The following is a 10,967-nucleotide window of genomic DNA, read 5'->3' as shown; positions in this document are numbered from 1 at the left end:
CCAAGGAGTTGTTGTATAAGTTACAAACTTTCCCCTATTACCAACATCCTACATTAGCCTGGCACGTTGGTTACCATTAATGAACCAATATTGATGCATTATTATTTACTGGTTCATAGATATGTAGATTTCCTGCGATGTCCTTTTTCTATCCCAGGATCCACATGACATTGAGTTGTCACCTCTTTGGGGGCACCTCCAGACTGGGACCATTTCTGAGACTTTCCTTGTTTCCGATGACCTTGATAGTTTTTTTTAAATTACTTTTTATTGGAGTATAGTTGATTTACAATGTTGTATTAGTTTTTGCTTACAGCTAAGTGATTCAGTTTTATGTATATATAGGTTCTTTTTCTTTTCTTTTTTTTTAAATTTTATTTTTATTTATTTATTTATTCATTTATTCTTGGTTGCGTTGGGTCTTCGTTGCTGCGCTTGGGCTTTCTCTAGTTGCGGCGAGTGGGGGCTACTCTTCGTTGTGGTGCGTGGGCTTCTCATTGCAGTGGCTTCTCTTGTTGCGGACCACAGGCTCTAGGGCACACGGGCTCAGTAGTTGTGGCTCGTGGGCTCTAGAGCGCAGGCTCAGTAGTTGCGGTGCACGGGCTTAGTTGCTCCACGGCATGTGGGATCTTCTCAGAGCAGAGATTGAACCCGTGTCCCCTGTACTGGCAGGAGGATTCTTACCATTGCACCACCAGGGAAGTCCCTACAGTAGGTTCTTATTACTTACCTATTTACATATAGACCTTGATTGTTTTGACTGGTGCTGGTTAAGGATTTTGTAGGCTGCCCCTCTATTGGGATTTGTCTGATTTTTTATCATGGTTAGACTGGGATTGTGGGTTTTGGGGGAGGAAGACCACAGAGGTCAAGTGCGCTTCTCATCACATTATACTGGGGTGATGACTATGAACACGGCTTATCACAGGTGAGGTTGACCCAGGTGCCCTGGTGGACGTGTTTATCGGATTTCTCCACTGGGAAGGTACCCCTTCCCGCTCTTTCCCATACTGTACCATTTGCAGCCCACACTTACGAAGCGGGTAATTTGCTTTCTAAGCAGTAAACACTTCTCCGATTCAGCGTCCTCATTTAAGAAGTGGGTGGATATGGTCCTTTATCATAGGGGTGGGGAAAACATCCACTCTCAACCACAAGGATTTTTAACAACGAACAAACTTCTCTATAATAATATAGAATTATAGAATTTCTCCATATCATCTCTAAGGCTGCACCACACAAGGATCTCAGTTATAAAAAGCAGTGGAGGACTTCCCTGGTGGTGCAGTGGTTAAGAATCCGCTTGCCAATGCAGGGGACACGGGTTCGAGCCCTGGTCCTGGAAGATCCCACATGCCGCGGAGCAACTAAGCCCATGCGCCACAACTACTGAGCCTGCGTTCTAGAGCCCGCGAGCCACAACTATTGAGCCTGTGTGCCACAACTACTGAAGCCCTCACACCTAGAGCCCGTGCTCTGCAACAAGAGAAGCCACCGCAGTGAGAAGTCCATGCACTGCAACGAAGAGTAGCCCCCTGGTCGCCGCAACTAGAGAAAGCCCGCATGCAGCAACAAAGACCAAACACAGCCAAAAAAAAAAAAAAAAAAAGCAGTGGATTACTTTCCCAAGAGATAAAAGTGCTGAGGCTCAATTTATGAAAGCAAAGAGCTCTTCTGAGCAACGTGACGTCTTAAAGATGCGAGGAAGTATCGAATTCTGCTCCCAGCAACTGGAATGTAGCTTCAGTTGGACTGAACGTCCTACAGATAACAAGTATAAACTCTGGATGAAATTTCTAAACATTAAAACTCTCTGAAGGCACTGGGGCATGACCCCAAATGAGCAGAAACCAGAGCAGGGTGGGGACTCTTTTGAAAAATGAGGAACTGCACAGTGAAAGTTGTGTTATCTCTGCAACGTTTCTCCTGAGAGCCGCCCCCAGTCTGCTAATCTGGGGGAAGCTAGAACCACCGCAGGTTTACTAGTGTGTAAGTCAGAAAACAGAGCTGGCAGGTGCCTGATCACCTGGAAAATGAGGATGAGATTCCTCAATGGGGCATCTGCGGCAGGAGGCTTTACAATCTGGGTGTGAGTGTTGCCCACGTTTTTGGCAGATCTGGATGACGCTTGTGTAGGAAAGTTCCAGGGAACTGGGTAGAACGGTTTAGCCTGAAGCAGAGGTTTCAGCTGCTGCCCAGTGCAGGGAAGGCAGAGTTTAGAGCTTACATCCCGCCTAGTGAACTGTCTGATGGACTCTGCAGGGGAAGTTAACTGTCTACAGAGTCAGTTACAACACACGGGCCACAATGTCCATCCCACACACACACACGATAGATGTGAAGAACCAGGAAAACATAATCTAAAATCAATTGGATATTTGTTTTTCTCTTTCTGACTTACTTCACTCTGTATGACCATCTCTAGGCCCATCTACATCTCTGCAAATGGCACTATTTCATTCCTTTTTATGGCTGAGTAATAGAAAAACAAATATCATATAATATCGCTTACATGTGGAATCTAGACAAAGGGCACAGATGAACTTAACAGCAAAGCAGAATTACAGACACAGATGTAGAGAACAAATGTATGCATACCAAGGGGGGTGGGTGGGATAAACTGGGAGACTGGGATTGACATATACACACTATTGATACCATGTATAAAATAGATAACTAATGAGAACCTACCGTATAGCGCAGGGAACTCTACGTGCTCTGTGGTGACCTAAATGGGAAGGGAATCCAAAAAAGAGGGGACATATGTGATTCACTTTGCTGTACAGCAGAAACTAACACAACATTGTAGAGCAACTACACTCCAGTAAAAACTAATTAAAATATAATAAAATCAAGTGGAAAAAAAACCCCATATCAATTCACCCCAGATGACCCTGGTGCTGGAAATAGCAGATATAAACTTTACGTGTTTCCATATCAGACCCCTTGACCCTGACTCACCCGAGTTTGTCATATTGTTTCTTCGCTGCTCCTCCCTTGTCTCTGCATTCCCTCCCTTCCCTGATTAGCAACTGTTTGAACCTGCCCTTTGGAACTCAGGGAAGGTCCAGGAAGCTGAAGCCTTTATTCTGCAAATAAGAAATGGGGGCCACACAAAGGATTTGTCCCCAGGAGGGCCCCTCAGGGTCCTGCTCAGTTTCAGCCAGACAAAAGTTTGAGGTTGGGTGTGGGATGTCTTTTCCCCAAACTGTCAGGTCTCACGTCTGTTTTCGACTCCTAGATAACTTGGCCCCAATACCGCTGGCCTTGTAGAAAAAGCCCAATGTTATTATTCATGTTCAAAGGCCTCCCTGGAGCTCCAGCAAATCCAGACAGAATATACCTGCCATGCTTTCTGTGACTCTCTTAGGATGAATGACCAGAGGCCAGAGGATTATGAAGTCTTGATCAAGAGTCTGTGAAATAAATGCTCCCAGGAAAAGAGGACCAAGGATGCACAATAAATAATAATGATGATGATGATGATGATGGAGTCACTTACAAACTTCTGAAGTCATCAACTTTGACATCTAAGTACATAAATTTCCGGGGAAATAGAGTCAGATATTTTCTCATCAGAAAAGAATTTTGCTTCCATATTACAGAAATAAAAAGGAAAATGGAACACAGATAAGACTTTAAAGACGCCCCTGGGACTTCCCTTGTGGCGCAGTGGTTAAGAATCCCCCTGCCAGTGCAGGGGACACGAGTTCGAGCCCTGGTCCGGGAAGATCCCACATACCGCGGAGCAAATAAGCCCATGCGCCACAACTACTGAGCCCGTGAGCCACAACTACTGAGCCCACACGCCTAGAGCCCGTGCTCCTCAACAAGAGAAGCCACTGAAATGAGAAGCCCGTGCACCGCAACAAAGAGTAGCCCCCGCTCGTCGCAACTAGAGAAAGCCCACGCATAGCAACCAAGACCCAACGCAGCCAAAAATAAATATAAATAAATAAATAAATTTAAAAAATAAAAATAAGAAGAATAAAAATGCCCCCGAGAAATAGGGGTGGGGTCATGATTCGGTTAAAAGCGAAAGAATTCAAGGAATGACTTTTAAGACGTTGGATGCAAGAATCTCACACTTTGCTTAGTCTCTACAATTCCTACAGGAGCGGAGGACCTCCAAGGCGTTTAAACTTTTCTAGATTCTATACACTGAACGTGTAAGAATGTAATGTCTTCCCACTGTTTTACTTTTCTGAACATGTTTTCTCTGTGACGGCGTCTAGGAGGGACAGCAGTACACATCAACAGGATTAAAACACAAATCTGAACTTTGGGGACTTCCCCGGCGGTCCAGTGGTTAGGACTTGGGGGTCTCACCGCCGAGGGCGCGGGTTCAATCCCCGGTCAGGGAACTAAGATCCCACAAGCCAAAAAAAAAAAGTGCGGCCCAAAAAAAAAAAACCATCACTCCATTCACATAAACCCAGCTGTCGTGGAAAGAGGTTTGCTGTGAATAACAAGACACCCGTTTCAAAAAAAAAAAAAATCTGAACTTGGGAAAAGACAGTGAGGACGAAACTAACATGGAACCCATCACTGTCTTTGGAACGCTTCCTTGAAATGAAAGGATTCTTATACGGGGTTTGGTGGTAGAGACGGATGCCAACGTTGGAGAAATATCCACACACGGGCGTCACCCTTAGCCACCCAGCTGCACCTGCCTTCTTTGTTCTGCTCGTCACAATAGCAGAAGATAAAATGGGATGGCAGATTTAGAAGCAGATTTCAAAGGCACCCTCTCTTGCTTTTCCCCAGAGACACACATTATTGTGTGAATACCCACATAGGCGTCACAGCTGCTTCCGGAAAGAAGGACCACAGAAGGCCAAAAACAAAAACAGAAAGCTCGACAATGTTCATTTTCTGAAGTGTTCTAAGGAGTTTTCTAAGGCGTTTCTCACCAACTCGGTCGACAAAGCGTCCAGGTGGGAAACGCCAGGAAACTCAGCGTTGGGAAGAGAACACGTATGATCACCTGGGTAGCTCTCAGCCTTCTCATAACATGAAGGAGGAAAGGGATATTTCACCGGGACCCTCTCCCCTGTAAACAGATAAGGTAGGAGTTCCCCGAGAAAGAGAACCAGGCATGGCTTTCTTGACATAAGAGAAGCCATTTTTGGCTGAAGCCATTTTGGGATCTAGGCCTGGCTGCCATGTTTGCCCTTGAACAGGTCTTGGTAATTAATGATCTTAAGGGAACCAAAGAACAAACTGTTATCAGACAAGAGAAGGAACAATAGCAAAGATAACAAACCAGTGGGAAAGTCTCGCAGTTCTGTTCCAGTGGTGAAGATTAGTCTGAAGCCTCAACCACCAGATCCACTGGGACCTAAAGGAGGAGGATGATATAGACCTTTTCTGACCCTGTGATTTCAACTCAACTAAAGCTTAGACTCTGTGGACCTTGGCCCCAATGCAATGCTGAATTCTCCTCTCCTCAAGCCCCTTCATGAATATGCATGTACCACCCAAGCGTTCCCCCCCCCCGAGCCATGAATATGCATGTGCCCTGAGATTAAAGCTTCCCCAGTTCTGCTGTTCGGGAAACACTGCTTTGGGAAAGGTCCCCTGTGTTCTCCATACTTGCTGCAAATAATAAATCCTTCCTTCTCCTGATTTTGGCTTGGTTGTGTCTTTTGGTTCCACACCCACCGAGAGGGGAGCTCAGTTTTTGGGTAACACCCCCAAGCCTTTCCCTTCCCTCCTCCCATTCTGTGCAAAGGCAACTCACAAAGGATAATGTGGACTTCTTGAGTCCTTGGAATATCATCGCACATCCCTGGTGTGACATCCCCAAGACCACCCTCACTTCCAGTGCCAACTGTAACTTGTGATGCCCCTGAGACCACCCCCAGGGTCCATAGTTCACCATGTGGACCCAGAGAACTCTGCCAAGCTGCTGATGTCATTGTTATGGTTCATTACAGGGAAAGGGCACAGAATAAAATCGGCTGAGGGAAGTGGTGCGTGGGGCGGTGTCTAGGAGAGACCAGGTGTAAGCCTGCAGGTGCCCGTCCCAGCAGAGTAACGGGCAGGGCTTTCCCCTCCCACCAAGGGTGTGTGCTAACTTCCGGGTATTGCCAACCAGCATGGTGGACGGCCTGGAGGACTGACTTCGGTCTCCATCTCCTCCAAGGTCGAGCTGACGCTGCACGCCCCAAGTCCCCCATCCTAAATCACTTTGGAGCACAGACTACCGGTCGTGGCCCAGGCCCCAGGCAAGCAAATATACTCTTATCAGGCAGGACATCCAAGGGCTCAGAGGTGACCTCCCAGGAGCCCAGGAGACAAGGCCAGACCTGGCTTTGAGCAAAGTTAATTCTTTCCTGCACACCTGGGTCCCAAAGAATATTCTCCATCTGGACTGGGAACTTTGAGGATGTGGAGAAATGCAATAAGAGGACAACGATCTCTTTCTGGGCCTTCCAGAAGCATCCGGGCCTCCCAGAAGCATCCGGCCCCCCCCAGGTGCTGCTAGACCTTTTACGGGGCTGCACCGCCGCAGCAAAGAGAGCTTTATCCCCGAAGGCCATCGGTGCTGATGCTGAAAGCTCAGCTTCTCTCTGCACCGGTGCCGAATTGCATCTCGGAGGGGTGAAGTAGAAAAGGAGAGCTTTATTGCTTTGCCAGGCAGAGGAGGACACAGCGGGATCCTGCCCTCGAAAAACTGTGTGTCCCAACTTGGGAGGATTTGATGAGGAGTTTAAAGCAATAGTTCGAGGGTGGGGTTGCTGATAAGATTAGGGTGTGTGCAGGGGCTTGGCCGCTTCTCCCTTGATTAGCAACTGTTCGCATCGGTCCTTGGGAACTCAGGGAAGGTCACGGAGGCTGGCGTCTTGCCTGTAAGAAAGGAGGGAGAAAAAGGCCTCTGTGCCCCGGAGCCCCAGAGGGCGCCACTCGGTTTCAGCCCTGGGGTGGAGATACACTGCCCTGAGAAAACCTCCTGCAGCTTCCCCTCTTGCTACTAAAACGGATGGGATATTTTCCTTCTTTAATGCGTTCATAGTTTACATGTATTTCTTTCATCTATGGCATTATTATTATTATTTTTTGACTTATGAAGGGAAATAGTGAGAACCCCAGTTGCTTGCAAAATGTCCCCTCTCGGTGTCTTGATGATTCTGGCCCTGAGTGCTGAATATTTTGTGCTGCAGGACTGGCAGGGCCGACGCAGAATAAAAATGCAGCCGCGTCCCCAACCTTGATTTCAAGATGGCGACATGTGTGCAACCACCACCTCTCTCTGGTTCCAGAATATTCTCATCCCCCCAAAAGGAGATCCCCCAACCCCATAAGCAGTCACTCCCCATCCGCTGGTAACCACGAATCCACTTTAAGTCTCTGTGGATTTGCCCGTTCTGGACGTTGCCTGTCAACAGAATCACACACTGTGTGTCCTTCTGTGTCTGGCTTCTCTCCCTGAGCATCCTGTGTTCAAGGTCCATCCACGTGGTAGCCTGTGTCAGAGCTTCACTCCTTTTCATGGCTGCATAATATTCCACTGTGTGCATGGACCCCATGCTGTTTCTCCATCCATCTGTGGATGGGCTAAATGATTTTATAAGCACTTTATTCCATCACAGTGAGAATTCCCTCACATGATGTATAATAAGGATGCAAAAGCAAACCTATAAATACCCATACTACACACACACACACACACACACACACAAACACACACACACACACGCAGTGAAAACAAAACAAGGCACACCTTGGCATCCACACCAGCTTTCTCTCCAAACTTCCGGATCTTTCTCTTTTTTCTCTTTAACAGTTCACCAGTGGATTCTGACTCAGGAGGTATGTAATGTTTTCTGGGAGTCTGCCTTTTTAGTGAGTGACCCGGTTTTGGGGTTTTGTGTGTGTGTGTGTAATTTCTGGCAGGTCTGGAGCACACCTCCAGGATTCAGGCCTTAAACGAGCCTCCCCAGACTCATGGAAAAACACCCCTATGGATCCGCCCCGTGCACGGCATCTGTGTAGGGTCCCGCCTGGTCTGCACACCCAGTGAAACACGGGGACCCCCCTTCCTCCTTACACCACCGCATCCCACCCTCCCAATCATACTGTGCCGCAATGACTAAAATTAAGGCCCATGTGATGTGCTTCCTTGGTGTCTGGGGGAAACCAGGGGGCCCTCAAATGGCCTGATGGCACCCTGGCCTCCCCGCTCAGCCCCTCCCTTTCATTTCCCCCAGCCCAGCCCCCTCCTCAGCAGGGGGACCACGCTCGGTGCCGGCTCATTCCTCCGTAGTCAGCTGAGCTCCCGTCCGCTCGCGGAATTATTCACACGAGCCCATCACACCCTCCCAGGGTCCCCTCAGACCCTTGTGACTAGAAAGCCTGCCTCTGGGGTTCACCCTGACCTTGGGGGCAGCCCCGTGAGGCCCCAGTGGGCTGTTCTCCTCCACAGGCTGTGAGTGTACGTGACGGCCCGTCTCATGTGGGCAGTTCAGGGTAGCGTGTGTGCGGCCATCCCCTCAACCCCCCAGGGCAGGACTCCTCCGAAGGAGGTCCACGCGTGCACACACACACGCACAGGCATGCACGCACATGCAGGCAAGCACACCACAGTTCAATTGCTAAATAACCCATCAACTCTTTAATTTATTTATTTATTTTGGCTGCCCCGCGGGGCATGCAGGATCTTAGTTCCAGGACCAGGGATCCAACTTGGGCCCCCTGCAGTGGGAGTGCGGAGTCTGAACCACGGGACCGCCAGGGAAGTCCCTAACCCATCAACTCTTGCCCCATCGTTCAGGAGGGAGATGAAGTAGGAAAAAATCAGTCTCATGTGCAAAGGTTGCATCGACCAAGTGTTCAAAGCGCGTGTCACGGCTTCCTATCGTGCTGGATACAGAGTCACGGGGCGTCCCACCTTCCAGGAGCTCAGGGCACTTGCCTATTTCTCCGCCTTCTGCCGGGCACTGAACTCGGGCCCCCCTGATACCCCAAGAAGGCTGGACACCCAGAGCCTGGAGGAGATTTGGGCTCCGTGATGTGATGATAGTGATGGATCCAGGTCTAGGTTATAGAATCTGAAGGTCTGAAGACATACTAGGGTGACCACAGGGCTCAAGGGGTCTGACTATCCCCTCAAGTGTCAGGATTTGAGGGCTCAGAACTGTGGCTGGGGGGTGCCTTTCAGGAGAAAATGTTTTTCTTCAGCATCCATGTTAGGTTCCGATGGCTTTCGTAACCAAGTGCCCCAAACTGGGGGGCTTAAACAACAGAAATGTATCCTCTTACAGTTCTGGAGGCCAGAAGTCTGAGATCAAGGTGTGGGCAGGGCTGGTTCCTCCTGGGGGTTCTGAAGGAGAACCTGTTCTAGCCTCTCTCCCAGCTTTGAGGCGGGGAGGCTGCTGGCCCTTGGCTTATAAACGCATCACTTCCATCTCTGCCTTCTCCCCTCGAGGTCTGTTCTCCAAATCTCTTGGTCTTTTTAAGGACACCAGTCATTCGATGAAGGGACCACCCTCATCTAGTCTGACCTCATCTTAACTTGATTCCACCTGCAAAGACCCTGTTTCCCAATAAGGTCCCATTCACAGGTGTTACGCGTTAGGACTTGAACACATCTTTTAGGGAGACACAATTCAACCTACAACAGCACCCCAGGTTGAGGATGACCACAGGAGGGACAGATCCAAGGTACCATAAAATGCCCAAGCCCACAAGACCAGGGCTCATTTTTAGTACCGAGCAGGGGATCCTGTTCTGACCCGGTGCCCCAGCATCCCTGCTCTCCCCAACTCCACTTCTTGGAAGTAAAAGGAAAATAAATAAATAAAAGGGAAGAGGGTGCATGTCCCTAGGACATGAAGAGGACACAGACGTGGGCTAAAAAAATGCTGATTTCCTGGTCCATGGCTCCAATGGATACTATAAAGACCTTTAACAGGACCTAATAGAGCAAAGCCATCTTTACAAATTCAAGGGACATCACGGATGCCCAGAAGAACTTTGGTACTTCACACTCTGAAAATGCGCAGCATCCCAGGCGTGTACTGGAAAACATCGTTACTATCCAAGAGTTGCCCCAGTAATTAGAATTTCTGGATAGGAGAAGCATGGAGGGGCCTTGGTTTAGAACACCATTGAAGACACATGCAGAGATGCATGGAAAAGGAGGTTCGTTTTGTCATTAACTTATTACTCTGCATGACAGGGATTTGTACAGTGATGTTCGGAGATATACTTAGGCATCAAAAAAGTGTGTGTGTGTGTGGGGGGGGTGGTGCGTCTAGGACGCTGAAGCTTTATATAAGATGGACAGTGGAGAATTCAGTTCAATATCAGTCAGCACCCAGGAAACACCATCCTCATTCTGAACTCCACCAGGGCCACCAACTCAGGCACTGAGCACACTTTTATGAGAACATACCCTGCTCCCGGAACCGTGCACAGAGACCACATCTACCCACACCCCTACGGATGTCCAGCTACTGGCCCAGGGACTGAGACATTAAACGCTGAAATAGAAAATATTCGTATGTAAGAACATGGGTCCCGGATAAGACCAGGCCTCCTGGGGCTTCCCTGGTGGCGCAGTGGTTGAGACTCTGTGCTCCCAATGCAGGGGGCGCGGGTTTGATCCCTGGTCAGGGAACGACATCCCACATGCATGCCACAACTAACAGTTTGCATGCCACAACTAAGGAGCCCACATGCCGCAACTAAGGAGCCCGCCTGCTGCAACTAAGACCCGGTGCAACCAAACAAATCAATAAATATTAAAAAAAAAAAAAAAGAGAGACCAGGCATCCTAGTGAATTACAATAGCACGCTTTGCACTGGCGGAGTCCACGGTTATTCGTAGGGAATACAATTCGCACGATAACAGTGTTAGCACCAGGGATAGGAGAGGAATGAAACAGAAGTGGCTGGTGTGGCCCATGCACCTGATGTGGCAGAGGAGCTGCCATGGGGGCTGCCTGATTGCAAGGAGACTC

The sequence above is a fragment of the Balaenoptera physalus genome (assembly GCF_965194825.1).
Source record: "Balaenoptera physalus genome assembly, chromosome: Y".
Lineage (NCBI taxonomy): Eukaryota > Metazoa > Chordata > Mammalia > Artiodactyla > Balaenopteridae > Balaenoptera > Balaenoptera physalus.
The sequence above is the reverse complement of the archived record's forward strand: the minus strand, read 5'-3'. Positions refer to the sequence as shown.